General features: G+C 47.3%; 1 protein-coding gene across 2 annotated transcripts in view; it reads left to right on the top strand.

The window, feature by feature from the left end:
• The first annotated feature begins 398 nt into the window (after positions 1 to 398).
• ADNP (activity dependent neuroprotector homeobox) overlaps positions 399 to 14,887 on the top strand; it is a 33,694-nt gene continuing 19,205 nt past the window's right edge. Inside the window, exons 1-2 of one of the 2 annotated variants that reach the window (XM_075846550.1) lie at positions 399 to 649; positions 3,291 to 3,422. The gene's annotated coding sequence lies outside the window, so the exon portion shown is untranslated. Of the gene's footprint in view, positions 921 to 3,290; positions 3,423 to 14,887 lie in introns of both variants that reach the window. The other variant, XM_075846549.1, reaches the window with a different exon arrangement.

Here is a 14,887-nt window from a genome sequence, read left to right as displayed (position 1 = left end):
TTTATTTGAATTTCCAAGTTTCCAGTTGCCCAATATGTTCTCACTCATTACCCGAATGATGACTCGCATCTAAGACCCCTAAGAAGAGCCGCATCAGCTACACAAATGGGTGAAGATTTCAAGATGGGTGTCTAGGCCTTAGTCTTGGCCAAGGTCTGGTTGGTTATTAACCAGTGGTGTTGGTGGTTGCATATTTCCAGTGGCCCCTGACCATCAGTGGGGCCCCTTGGTCAGTCTGGGAGCAGCAGTCAGGGCCCCAGGCAGTTCTACTGACGACCATTGTGTGAGCTGCATGCTGCATAAAGCAGGAAGTGGGGGCCCAGAGCCTGCCATCCCCGCCCTGACCGCATGGCTGCAGCACTGAGCACCCAACACCATGTGACCAGCACCAGAATGAAGTCCCGGCAGCGGAAGGATATGCTAAAGAGAAGTGAGAAAAAAACACCACACAGTGAACATCTCCACCGTGATTTTCGGCCCTGTCTCCTCGTATCCCTCCGTCAGAGTGAGGCGCCCCCTACTGGAGACAGAGTGCAGTTGCCGTCGCCGTTCTCCCGCTCTCGGTGCTAGGACAAAGAGGTCCCTCCACCCGCACCAAGACAGAGAGAGCCGTCACCCCGGGAGCCTCCACTCCCGCCAGGCCGGACAGGTTTGTGTTTTCCCGGGCTCTCTTCGCCCCCGCCCGGACAACGAGTCCCCCCCACATGCTAATGAGCCGCTGACGCCACATCCGATCTTTCTCGGACGCCATTTTGGCCAGGGCAGGATCGGAGCCGCCGTGTATTGTCTGGAGGAGGAACCCGGCCGCCGGCTCCCGCCTCATCCTCCTCCTCATCACCATCATCTCCCGCCGGCCCCGCCACCCCCTCCCTGCCGGCCGGTGAGGGGGAGCCCGGACCCTGACACCCCAAGAACTGAAGGTACGTGAGGGCCCCCCGGGGGAAGGAAGGGGAGCGACGCCCGGCACATATAGGGGGTCCGGTGTATCGGGACTTACAGGGGACATATAGAAGAGAGGGCCGGGATATAGGGGGACTGTACCGGGACATTCACCTCACACCGGACACCAGGGGCCTCCTCCCGAGATGTATACATATATACTACAGGGACAGAACCTCCTGTATACAGGACGTACATATACACCGTGTCCTCCGTATACAGGACGTACATATATATACACCGTGTCCTCCGTATACAGGGGCCCCGTCATCTATAGGGGATGTATATGGGCCTGGTGGGATGTGATCCCTGTCATCCGGTCACATTGTTGTCATGTAAATTGTCGCACACACGTGTGATATATGGCGCTGAAAGGGTTAACACCTCTGGGAGGGGGGGATTGTGTATAAAAGCAACGCGGCCGAGGCCGGGAAGGGGTTAATGTTGGGGGCGGGTGCAGTGCTGCCCCCTCCGGACTGCTGTAAAAAAAAGGCGCGCTCCTGCCTGTAGCCATGCTGCCCCCCGCACTTCATATACTGTCTGTACTGTATAGAACAAAGGCCTCCCGGCACCGCGGCCGAGCATTGTCTCCCCTGCCCGGACAGTCGTGACAAATAACACCGCCCCCACCCAACATGCACCGGAGACATGGCCACCACAGTCCTGTAGGGGGCGCATTCTGTGCGAGGCTGTGGGGGAGGGGAGGCAGGAACTGCAGCACAGCGCCTCCTACCGGGCGGCAGCCGCATCTGAGACTGCGGAGAGGAGGGAGACGGCGGCCACACAATGTTACACTAGTGTCACTCCACCAGCTGATGAGGGAGACGGCGGCCACACAACGTTACACTAGTGTCACTCCACCAGCTGATGAGGGAGACTGCGGCCACACAATGTTACACTAGTGTCACTCCACCAGCTGATGAGGGAGACGGCGGCCACACAACGTTACACTAGTGTCACTCCACCAGCTGATGAGGGAGACGGCGGCCACACAACGTTACACTAGTGTCACTCCACCAGCTGATGAGGGAGATGGCGGCCACACAACGTTACACTAGTGTCACTCCACCAGCTGATGAGGGAGACGGCGGCCACACAACGTTACACTAGTGTCACTCCACCAGCTGATGAGGGAGACGGCGGCCACACAACGTTACACTAGTGTCACTCCACCAGCTGATGAGGGAGACGGCGGCCACACAACGTTACACTAGTGTCACTCCACCAGCTGATGAGGGAGACGGCGGCCACACAACGTTACACTAGTGTCACTCCACCAGCTGATGAGGGAAGGGAGACTGCGGCCACACAACGTTACACTAGTGTCACTCCACCAGCTGATGAGGGAGACGGCGGCCACACAATGTTACACTAGTGTCACTCCACCAGCTGATGGGGGAGACTGCGGCCACACAACGTTACGCTAGTGTCACTCCACCAGCTGATGAGGGAGACTGCGGCCACACAACGTTACGCTAGTGTCACTCCACCAGCTGATGAGGGAGACTGCGGCCACACAACGTTACACTAGTGTCACTCCACCAGCTGATGAGGGAAGGGAGACTGCGGCCACACAATGTTACACTAGTGTCACTCCACCAGCTGATGAGGGAAGGGAGACTGCGGCCACACAACGTTACACTAGTGTCACTCCACCAGCTGATGAGGGAGACGGCGGCCACACAACGTTACGCTAGTGTCACTCCACCAGCTGATGAGGGAGACTGCGGCCACACAATGTTACACTAGTGTCACTCCACCAGCTGATGAGGTAGACGGCGGCCACACAATGTTACACTAGTGTCACTCCACCAGCTGATGAGGGAGACGGCGGCCACACAATGTTACGCTAGTGTCACTCCACCAGCTGATGAGGGAGACTGCGGCCACACAACGTTACACTAGTGTCACTCCACCAGCTGATGAGGGAAGGGAGACTGCGGCCACACAATGTTACACTAGTGTCACTCCACCAGCTGATGAGGGAGACGGCGGCCACACAATGTTACACTAGTGTCACTCCACCAGCTGATGAGGGGAGGGAGACGGCGGCCACACAATGTTACACTAGTGTCACTCCACCAGCTGATGAGGGAAGGGAGACTGCGGCCACACAAAGTTACACTAGTGTCACTCCACCAGCTGATGAGGGAGACGGCGGCCACACAATGTTACACTAGTGTCACTCCACCAGCTGATGAGGGAGACGGCGGCCACACAATGTTACACTAGTGTCACTCCACCAGCTGATCATAACTAAGTGTAATGAGGTGGGAGCTCCGCAGCAGTATAACCCCCAGTATCTCCCTCTGGGGGCTGATGATTGACGTGCCTGTACTTTGCTGTTGCAGGAGGACTCGGTGCACGCTGGATGTATGGATGTTATCTGCCATCACTTTGCCCTGTGTGAAGATCCCGACGTTTGTGGCACCGGCGCCGTCCTCGCTTTACCTTCTTGATCTCATTTTATTGAGAAGCAAAAGGTTTGTTGTTCCTTCCTATATATTTCTATCAGTCCGTCCCCTCCCCACCGGCGGTCACCGTCCATGAAGAAATGTATGTCCATGTATCGGCTGCTTGTCTTCTGAGATCAGTGATGTAGCAGAGTTTAGATTTCTGCAGCGGAGAGAGGCCTGTCGTCATGTAGTTAGCTCTCACCTGTGCCATGCCCAACTTTCCCTCTGGTGGTCCTCGCATCACATTGTTTTGGCGCACAGTGTGAGCTTCTTGTACCCGCGGCGGTCGCGGTGTCATGGAGCAGGTGCATTGTGGGACTCCATACTTTGCTATGAGATGTTGCTGCACTACTTCGGATGTTGGGTGTTGTGATCCTTGGCGTCTGGTCTTCTGTGCAGGGTCTCGGACGTCTCTTCTGGGGTCACCTCAGTCCTTGTTTTTTATGCCGTGTCCGGTTGGGTTATTCTCTTTATCATTAGATGGATCCATTCATGGCGGCGGCGTTTTATTCCTGGGATTAGTCCGCGGTTCCGTTTTGACAGATAATTTTATTTCCTTTTTTTGTTTTTTAGGGGTAAATGGTTTAATTTTTTATTTTTTACCCCCTTTTGCTGGTATTTTATTCCAGTTTTTGCTTTCCCACCGAATTCTGCAGAATGAGTCCAGTTCTACTGATCATGAGAACGTCCGTTTCTTTTCCGTTCTCGAGGTCGGGGCTGGCAGGTCCCAGGGTCCGGCAGTCAATGCTGCTACATATTGGCTATAACTTTTTGGGTCGTTTGCTATTGATTCCGAAAACTTTTATATTTCTGCTATTAAAAATCTGTTTATCCTTGTCGGACATTATGACATTGGATTGTCAAATGCCGGGAGACCGGTCACCACGGAGCAGTGTCCGCAGCTTTCCGGTATATTTCCTGGTCAGATTGAAGGGGTTTTGCCAGGATTTATAATAAGCCTTATGTGTTATATTCCTTGCATTTTTTAATTCCTTTTTTTATTTTTTTAAATCCCCCCCCCCCCCCACTCGTTTAGAATCCAGCATGACCATGTACTGACCGTAATGACATCATGCGACTGGTGATCATTTGCTGCCAGCCAGTGATGTCACCTCCTGTGACATAATGCATGATGTCATCATGCTGAATTTTGAATAAGTGGCGGCGGTGGCAGAACGCAGGAGAATTGCAATGGTCGGTATGTTACGAAGAGTCTGATTTCTTCTTCTTAGTTTTTTGGCACAAGGTTTCTTAAAATCCCCTGTCATAGATGCTCCCCGCCCCCTGAGAGTCTTCATACTTTTTGATCTGACTATTTTGGCCGCTTGTTCTTTCCATAATTAAATCCTTAGTTCCATGGAGGGCAGCGGCGTTACAGACTTTTCCTAGCACCAGTGCAAATCACACGCGTTTCACTTTGTACAGCACATACTGGACTCTGTACATCCCCCGTGACCAAGAGGCTTTACAGGGGATTTCCACCTTCAGTTACAAGGCAGGAAATAACATTTATAGGGTTGTGTACGCTGGAATCTGCACTGATCTCCAGAACAAAGGATCAGGATAGATCGAAATCCCTCTCTCTCTGTGTTTAGGAGTCCGGTGGGCGGTCCTACTCAATGATGGACAGCTCTGTAGGCTCGATCATACTGGAAATTCTGACGATCAGTGATTAGCACCGCCCACTAAACACTGAAGCCCAGAAAAAGCAGAGGTTTAAATGAATAAATTACAAGTTATATTTAATATTTCCCCACCAAACTATGTATAACTGCTCCGCTCCTCTATAACGTGCTGCGTTCTCAGAGGGACTGGTTCCCTTTAAGGGCACGAGTACAGGGCCATTTTTTTTGTATTTCTTGTTAAAAACTTTATCCAGTCAAGTTTTTCTGTTTTCGGTTGAAATAGTAAAATAAAAAATGCATAAACCGTGAGCTGCTGTTGGTCCGTCTATGAAATGCTTCATCCCCTGGTGCTATCTGGAGCAGATTTAGGTCCTGTTTAGACGCCCGAGATAATCGGATGTGCAACGAACGTGTTTTGTTTTTTTTCAACGGACGTCACAAGGCTGCATTAAAATCAATGCACATCTATGGAGCTGTTCACACACCGTTTTTTTTTGTTTTTTTTTATCAGTCCTTGTGAACGGCCCAGGAAAAAATAGGACAAGTTTTGTCACGTCTGATTCTATACCCGGTCGTGTGAATAAAGCCTCACATGGCATATCCTGAGCGTCCAGATCAGAGAGCGGTCAATGCTTCCTGACATCGCCCACTTTAATGTGCTCGTTCCATGTCCGAGAATTTTCCTGGTTTTCTCTCGTTTTCATTGATCTGTTTTCTCTTGAAGATTCTGCCATGTTGGCTGTTGATTTGTTAATCCAATGTAATGCCTTGTTCACACTGCGTTTCTTGACGAAGAAACAGCGCCACAAAAAAGACCGAAACCACCTACCATTGATTTCAGTGGGAGGCGCAGGCGGTTTTTTTCCCCGCAAGTGGGAAAAAAACGCTAGCTGGAAAAGGAAGCTTCATGCCCCTCGGGCGTTTCCGTCTCTGAGACTCCCATTGCCATCAATGGGAGGCAGAGAAAGCGGTTTTCGCTGCATTTTTTTCAAGCGGCGCTCAATGTCCGTAGCCAAAAAACGTGGCAAAGAGGTCAAAATCGGATTTTTCTGCCTGCAAAAAACTCTGTGTGAACAAGGCCTAATAGTCTAATGGTAATGTTTCAGACGGGTATGTTTAGGTTTTCCTGTCTATATATTAGAGGTTGTCCAATCTTATTGGGGTGTATGAACAGTGTCCCCCCTCCCCAAAAGCAGCCTCAAGCCATTCACGTACTACATGAACTGCCCCTATTTAATACTGCTGGAAAGCACGGCCGCGCTCCGATTAAGTCCTTGTTCACACTGCAGATTTAGCATGTGTTTTTTTTTTTTAAAGCCAAAACAAGGAATGCAACCTAGACTGAATAAATCTATAAAGGAAGGTCTTAGAGCTCCTCTCCTGGATCCAAGTCTGGTTTTGGCACAAAATAATCGGAAAATCTCCATCGAATCTGCTTCGTGTGAACAAGGCCTAAAGGGTTTGTGTCATTTACCTGTCTGATTGCCCCACTTCGCAAGAACCAATTATTAGAGATAATGTATCATAAGTTGTCCCTAAACTTTACTATGGAGACCCCAATATTTTGTCACTGACAACCATTTCTTTGAGTTTTGGATTTATTCTGGACATGAGAACTCTCACGAATGTCCATACCCAGATATAAGCGCCAGGGATTTTCTAGTTTTATGCAAATAATCCTGCAACTTTCTAATACTTTGTTTAAAATTCTTCACTGTTGTCAAAAACTCTGCTTGCAGTCAATGAATAGGAACGTTCTTGTTTATCACACTGTAAGTGAATGGGGTTGGTTATAACTACATTCCCCCACGTTGTACTGTGCTTTGATGGGCGATATCGGTGCAGATTCTGCTTCTGAAATTCCTCAACAAATACGCGATGTGTAAACCCGACTTCGGGAATGCTCTGTGAGCTAAACGCACAAGCAAAGCTGTCTCCTGTCCTGATATTTTGCTACAATGTGTCAGTCTATAGTCCCAGCTGCTCAGCTCACAGAGCACGGCTGTGGAGTCGACAAGACAAACTTCTGACTCCTTCATGTAGGGCTGATGTATAAGGGCGGTCGTCTGCTCGCTGTGTATAACGTACGTGTGGTTGATAATGTTGTAAGAGAACAGTGTGCACTCAGGTAAATATATATCTCCTGGAAATCAAGTGCAAGTCTGAATGGGATTAAAATAAACCTTTAGGCCCCATGCACAAAACCGTAAAAATGTCAGTAGCTGCGGACCGCAATTACGGACCCATTCACTTCTATTGTCCACGGAGACCTTCCCGTTTAGGTGTCCGGGCCGTAGAATTGTACCGCGAAATATGGGACATGTCCTATCTCTTACGTGACGTCCTCCCATGCTTTGTATGGGAGCGCTGGCCGAGAATTCGGCCAACCGTGCCCACAATCGCGTCCCGTAAGTACTTACCCTGAACGGTCCTCTCTAGCAGGGATGATCTAACCATAGGATAGGAACCATAGGTGCCCCATGGCGGTGGCACCAGTTTCAGACAGAGTTGAGAACGGGGTTTGGGGGTGGACTTCCTGAGACGGGGAGAGCGGCCTTGTTGTGCGTCTTTCTCTGTGCGTCCTGTTTTCCTTGCTTCCTCCACTTTTCGTCGGTTGTCTGTCTTCCCTCCTGTGTCAGTCTGGCGGTTCTCCCTCTTGTAGTTCTGTTCAGCGGCGTCCAGCTCGCTGCGGCGCCGCTAAGCACTTTGCAAGGTTCCTGGCTGTCAGGGAGACCGTTTCCTTGGCGGACGGGCTAGGACGGAGAAGGAACGCAGCGTGCTGCAGTGCTGAACTAGCTGAGCAGATTGGCCGGGCGCCTAAGGGAGGACGGGAATATAGGAGGAGGGTTGTGCGGCAGAGCGGGAGACCGCGTGATAATTATAGGACACTACAGCCCTCAGTGCGGCCCGATCACTGGGAACATAGACGATATTAACCCTCAGCGCTCCAGTCTGTCCACATTAAACTTTTGCACTGGGGCCACCAAAGTGATGGAGTGGCCCTGCACCCCGTAGTGAACTTGCTCCCCCGTACTTCAGAGGAGAAACGTCACTACTGAGCACGTGCAGCACAGATTTGGACGCAGCATTAATACGTGGTCTTTAAATGAGTCACCAGAATGTCCGTGTTAAACTAGTACCAGGGTATTGTGGAGGAGACCTCCTGTTTCTAGCGTTTTATTTCCATTTTCTGCCTCCTTTGTAGAGAAATAAGTTCTATTAACTTTATGCTAATGAGCATTTAGGTTCAACAAGGGTCGTTACCGTTGCACCTAAATGCTCTTACGTTGCTCATCAGTTCAATATGCCATAAATGTCTGACAGATACGAGTTCCACACCTATCTCTAGAACGGGGTCCTCTGAACCCCATTCTACCTTGCTCGGCTTCTACTGCTTTCCAGCCACTTACTGATTAGGCGGTCGGGAATTACGGAAACAGCGTAGCGCAGCGAACTACGCTGTTTCCGTAACTCCCGACCATGTAATCAGGAAGCGGCAGAGCAAGGTAGAACGGGGTTCAGGGGACCCCCGTTCTAGAGAGAAGTGCGGGCCCCGCATCTATCGGACATTTATGGCATATCCTGTGGATAAGATGGGAGAATCCCTTTAACCCCTTTACGACCAGGCCTATTTTGGCCTTAATGACCAAGCGTTCTAGTTTTTTATTTTTCTCATCTTCACATTCCAAGAGTTAAAACATTTTTATTTTTCCGTCAACATAGGCGTATGAGGGCTTGTTTTTTGCGGGACGAGTTATGTTTTTCTATGGCACTATTTGGTGTATATATTATATTGCTTAACTTTTATAAACTTTTTTTGCGGGAAGGGAATAAAAAAAAAAAAAATGCTATTTCCGCATTGTTTTTCGCATTTTAAATTTACACTGTTCACTCTGCGGTCTAAATACCATGTTACCTTTATTCTATGGGTCGATACGTTTACGACGATACCACATGTGTTTAGGTTTTTGGTTTTACTACGTTTGCGCAATAAGAAACCTTTTAAACAAAAATTAATTTTTGCATAACCGCGTTCCGAGAGCCACAACTTTATTATTTCTCCGTTGATATCGCCATACGAGGGCTTGTTTTTTGCGGGACAAGGTGTAGTTTTTATTGTTAATATTTTGGGGTGCATGGGACTTATTGATTAACTTTTATTATATTTTTTTCGTGGGGGAATGGAGAAAGTGATTTTGCCTTTTTTTTTTTTTTTTTTTTTTTTTTTTTTTTTTTGTACGGCGTTCACTATTTTTTGTGTCGTTACGATCGCAGCGATACCATATATGTGTACTTTTCATGTTTTTTTTTTTTACACTTATTAAATCAAACAACTTTTTATGGAAAAAAATTATTTTATTTTTACTATTCACGTTTTTTTAAATATATTTTCAAAAACTTTATCTGACTGGGGGGGACTTAACCATGCGATCTTTTGATCGCAGATATAATGCTTTGGTATTATTAGTATACCAAACATTATTGCCTCTCCATGTAAAACCGACAGGCAATCTATTACACCGTGCCTAATAGGCATACAGCCAGGGCAGGCCTGGGGGCCTTTGTTAGACCCCCGGCTGCCATGGCAACCCGTTGGAGGCCGGCGATCGCATTTGCGGGCCGCAGATGGGTGACAGAGGGAGCTCCCTCCCTCTGTCAATAGATTTAAATGCCGCGGTTGCTATTCACCGTGGCATTTAATAGGTTAAGCGGCTGAGATTTGAAGGTTTCTTCAATCTCGGCCGTTGCAGCGGGAGCCTGGCTGTCCGTCCGTCACAGCCTGGCTCCCGCGTGCCCGCACGATCTCCATCACGTACATGCACATGGGAATGTGCGAACAGACTGCATTTTAGGGATGTCACGATACCAGAATTTGGACTTCAATACCGATACTTTGTGTAGTATTGCGATTTCGATACCAAAACGATACTTTGCGAATAGTAATAAAAAAAAAAAAAAAAGTTCTTCCATTTTCTGATGTGAGGCGCTCGGTGATATTGAATTTTGAATGTGCCTCACATTAATAGTAATTAACCCCATCATGTTTCTCAGTTATAATGGGTTAATGTGTGAGGCACATGATGCGGTTAATTACTATTAATGTGAGGAACACGGAGGTTAAATTCATCATCGCACCTCGTGCCTCAGAATAAGTGATAGAAAGCAGTTTTTATTTTATTTTTTTACAGCGTACACATCATAAGTGATGCAAAAAAATAGTGCAGGTTATTACGGCCACGCCAATACCCAATATGTGAATATTTTATGTATTGACTTATTTTAATGTTTATTGTAAAAAAAGGTGTATATGTATTTTTTTAAATTTAATATTTTATGTTTTTACTTTATTTTTAAACTTTAATGTTCTGGTATATATCTATACACTGATAGTACGCAGGCAGTTGTTAGGACAGACCTAAGTATGCCCTAACAGGAAATCTGGTAAGACAGCCCTGGGGTCCTTCAATGGATACCATATATGGTATGTCCCTCAATTGCATCAGTTATTCCCCCTTCTCACTTCCTCTTGAATGATGCGGTCAGTTTTGATTGCGGCATCCAGGATAATAGCGGCGGAGATGAGAGGTTTCTCTGATCTCCGCCGTTATAGAGCGGGTCTGCGGCTGTGTAATACCACCATTGTCCCGCTCCTGACAGTAAGTGTGCACGCGGTCAGGATGAGGTGATGCGGCCGGCGCTGCACTGATGAGCGCAGATACTGAAGACAGAACATGGGGGTGTTTTGCAGCGCGCCCGCCATGTTCTCTGTCTTCAGTGCCGCCGCTCATCAGTGCAGCGTTGGCTTCATCACATCATGCTGAGCGCGCACATGTCAGGACTCATGAGCGGGGCAGTGGCTGTATCACACAGCCGCAGCCCCGCTCTCATACATTCATGTGTTAGTATACTGAGCTGTGCGGCCGCACAGCTAAGTATCGAAATACATTAAATAACGGTATCGAAACCGTATCAAAGTTTCGATGCATCGTGCATCCCTATGTACGTGATAATGCGGGAAGGGGTTAAAGAGCACCCCATACACGTTCTGGCCCAAACAGGATGCACTGAGCAACTTATTCATTTCCTTCGTAGCAAAACCCTGGTGTCCTGTGGTGTTTGCTTTATTTTCATCCTATGGTCAGATGAGCGCTCTGTAGGGTTTGTGCACGTGGCTTCAGGTTCTATGTTTCCAATTACGGTTCAAGAAGAAATCCGGGGTAATTGATGACTTGATTGCTCATAGATACATGTGAGATTATGACGTGGCTGATTTCAAGAATGTCAGGTCTCTGGTTAAACCCCTTTGGCGCTGCTCAGAGATTTCTCTAACTGGGAACAATCTAAGCACAGGAGCGTTTACATCCGTAACAGTGTGTCGGGATGGTTCCAGTTTTCAGAAGATCATTTTGATTGGATGGTAATGGCTCTTTGCTGGGTTTAGACCCTCGGTCTCCCTGTGTAACGGTCGTGCGTTCTTCTGTGGGGTTGATGGTCCTCGCAGGGCTCTGGCCTCTAGTGGTGGTGTATTCCTCTGGGCTGCGGGGGGTTGTCATTTGCAGCTAGGACATAAACCCCTTTAATCTTGGTGCCACTTTGATATTGTCATTGTGCTTTCTAAGCCTTTGCCCTTTCTCATTTAACCAGTTCCCTGACACTAAAAGTAGGACACCGCTAGAATCGAGCAGAGACGTCGTTTACGTGTGCTCCGTTCTGGGATCGCTCAACGGAGACAACGCCTTTCATAGTGAAGCACCACGGAAATCTTATTTGTTCCTGGAGTATTTGTCTTGGGTCTCGTTTCTTTCTTAGGACGACTTTCCAAGAGGTTTGTTTACCTGTAGCTGTCACACGGACTCGTCTGTGTCTTGTGTTCCAAGTAGGGTGGTCACGATACCAGAATTTGGAATTCGATACCGATACTTTGTGTAGTATTGCGATACTCGATACCAAAACGATACTTTGCCAACAATAATAATAAAAAAAATAAGTTCCTCCGTTTTCTGATGCGAGGTGCGATGAATTTTGAATGGGCCTCACATTAATAGTAATTGACCCCATCACGTTCCTCACAGTTATAATTGACAATATTGGGTTAATGTGTAAGGTACACGATGGGATTAATGTGAGACACATGGAGGTTCAGAATACATAATATCTTGTGCCTCACATTAATAAGTAAAAGAAAGCAGATTCTATTTTCTAACCGCGTAAACATCATAAATGACGCTATAAATTTGTTATGGTTGTGACGCTACTGAATGTGTATTTTATGTATTGGGACTTATTTTAATTTATTGTAAAAAAAAATAATAATTTTAACATTACTTTTTAGTTAATTTTTTACTTTTTTTATTTCTAAACTTCAAATGTACTGGTATTTATGAATACACTGATCGTAAGCTGTTAAGACTGATCTAAGTATACCCTAACAACAGGAAATATGGCCAGACAGCTCTGGGGTCCTTCTATGGACCCTGGACTGTTTGCCCATATATGGTATGTCCCTCGATTGTGTCACAGTGATCCCCCTTCTCGTTTACCCCTTGAATGCTGCGGTCAGCTTTGACTGCAGCATTCAAGGGAATAGCAGCGGAGGTCAGAGGTTTCTCTGATCTCCACCGTTGGAGCGGGGCTGCGTCTGTGTAATACAACCATTGCCCTGCTCCTGACAATAATTGTGCGCGTGCGGTCAGCATGAATTGATGCGGTCAGTGCTGCACTAATGAGCGGCGGTTCAAGCACTGAGGACAGAACCATGGGGGTGTTCTGCAGTGCGCTGGTCGCATCACATCATGCTGACCGCACGCACTTCTCAGGAGCGGGGCAATGTTATCACACAGATGCAGCCCTGCTCTGACTACATTCATGTATTGCAATACTAAGCTGTGCGGCTGCACAGCTTAGTATTGTAATACATGGAATCATGGTATTAAACCGTTTGAGGGTGCACAGTATCGAAGTTACGATGCATCTGCAACCCTGATTTAAAGGGGTTTTTGCCCTAAGCTTTTTCCTTACGTTAAGGGCGGATTTACACGAGCATGTGCGTTTTGCGGGCGCAAAAGGCACTTAACAGTTCCGTGTGTCATCACATAGGATGTGCGGCTGCGTGCTTTTCGTGCAGCAGCCATCATTATGACACTGTTTGTAGCACGTGGTGCTTTTCTGTTTGCAAACATACTTTTGACTGCTCTTGTGCGAATCACGCGTGTCCCACGGAACTGCTTCCTTCTGGTGCGTGTGATTTCCACGCACCCATTGACTTCAATGGGTGCGTGATGCGCGAAAAACGCAGAAATATAGGACCTGTCGTGAGTTGTACGCAGCGGACTCACGCTGCGCAAAAATCACTGACTGTCTGCACGACCCCATAGACTAACCTAGGTTCGTACGACACGCGTGAAAAACACGCGCGTTGCACGGACGTATTACACGTTCGTGTAAATAAGCCCTTACTATGATGGAATACGACCGTGTGTGTACGACTACCTACCCACCCGCATTAAAATCTCATTCTCTGGACCACATGGGTTTTTAGTGGATTCCCGTTGATCAGATATTGATGTCATAGTAACATTTCTAGTGATGGAGAATGATTGACGCTGCTGTTCCTGAGTCAACGATTTTTTTAAATTAATTTTTTTGAAGAGCAACAACCGTTCCCCTGAAATCCTGATGTGTGAACAAGGTGCTGGCACTCTGTATAATACTATCCCTATTACAGGTTGCACAGCAACAATCCATTCATACATCAGATCAGACTGCTGATGCATTAACCCCTTCCCCCTGCTGGCATTCTGGGCCCTAATGTCCAAGCCATTTTTTAGATTTTTCCATTGTCACATTCGAAGAGCTGTAACTTTTTTATTTTTGCGTCGGCATAGCTGTATAAGGTCTTGTTTTTTGCGGGACGACTTGCAGTTTTTATTGGTACCATTTGAGAGTAGATGCGACTTTTTGATCACTTTCTATCACATTTTTTTTAAAGTCAGGATTAACAGAAAACAGCAATTTTTCCTTTGTTTTTTATTTTATTTTTTACGGCGTTCACAGTGCGGGTTAAATAATGTAACAGCTTTATAGTCGGGGTCGTTACGGACGCGGCGATACCAAATATGTGTAACTTTTTTGCTTTATTGTAGTTTTTTTTAATAGTAAAGCATTTTGTAAGGGGAAAAGCTGGGTTTTTCATTTTTTTTTTTTCACTTTTTTTTTTAATTAACTTTATTAAACTTTTTTTACTTTTTTACTAGTCCCACTAGGGGACTTCCCTATCCTCCGATCGCTATTATAATACACTGCAATACTTTTGTATTGCAGTGTATTACTGCCTGTCCGTTTAAAACGGACAGGCATCTGCTAGGTCATGCCTGCGGCATGATCTAGCAGGCATTCGCTCCAGGCAGACCTGGGGGTCTTTATTAGACCCCCGGCTGCCATAGAAGACACAGACACTCGGCGATTTTATCGCCGGGTGTCAGTGAGATGAGAGGGAGCTCCCTCCCTCTCTCCAAAACCATTCAGATGCGGTGCTCGCTATTGTGCACCGCATCTGAAGGGTTAAACAGGTGAGATCGATACTAATATCGATCTCACCCGGCAGAGCAGGGACGCCCCCAGCCCTCAGCTGCTTCTGGCAGCTGAGAGCAGGGAGATTTCACGGCTCCCTGCTCTGTTTACTTTATTCTACAGCAGCGACGTAGTTTGGCGGCGCTCTAGAATAAAGCCCACTAATGACCGCCGTAAAAAGACGTATCGGCGGTCATTAAGGGGTTAAAGTGAGATTATATATATATATAATAAAAAAAATTGAACAGCAGACAGCAAGCACCCAACCATAACAATCCAAAATTGTACCCCACCAAG

This window comes from Rhinoderma darwinii, chromosome 13, assembly GCF_050947455.1.
Source record: "Rhinoderma darwinii isolate aRhiDar2 chromosome 13, aRhiDar2.hap1, whole genome shotgun sequence".
Classification (NCBI taxonomy): domain Eukaryota; kingdom Metazoa; phylum Chordata; class Amphibia; order Anura; family Rhinodermatidae; genus Rhinoderma; species Rhinoderma darwinii.
The sequence above is the reverse complement of the archived record's forward strand: the minus strand, read 5'-3'. Positions and strand labels throughout refer to the sequence as shown.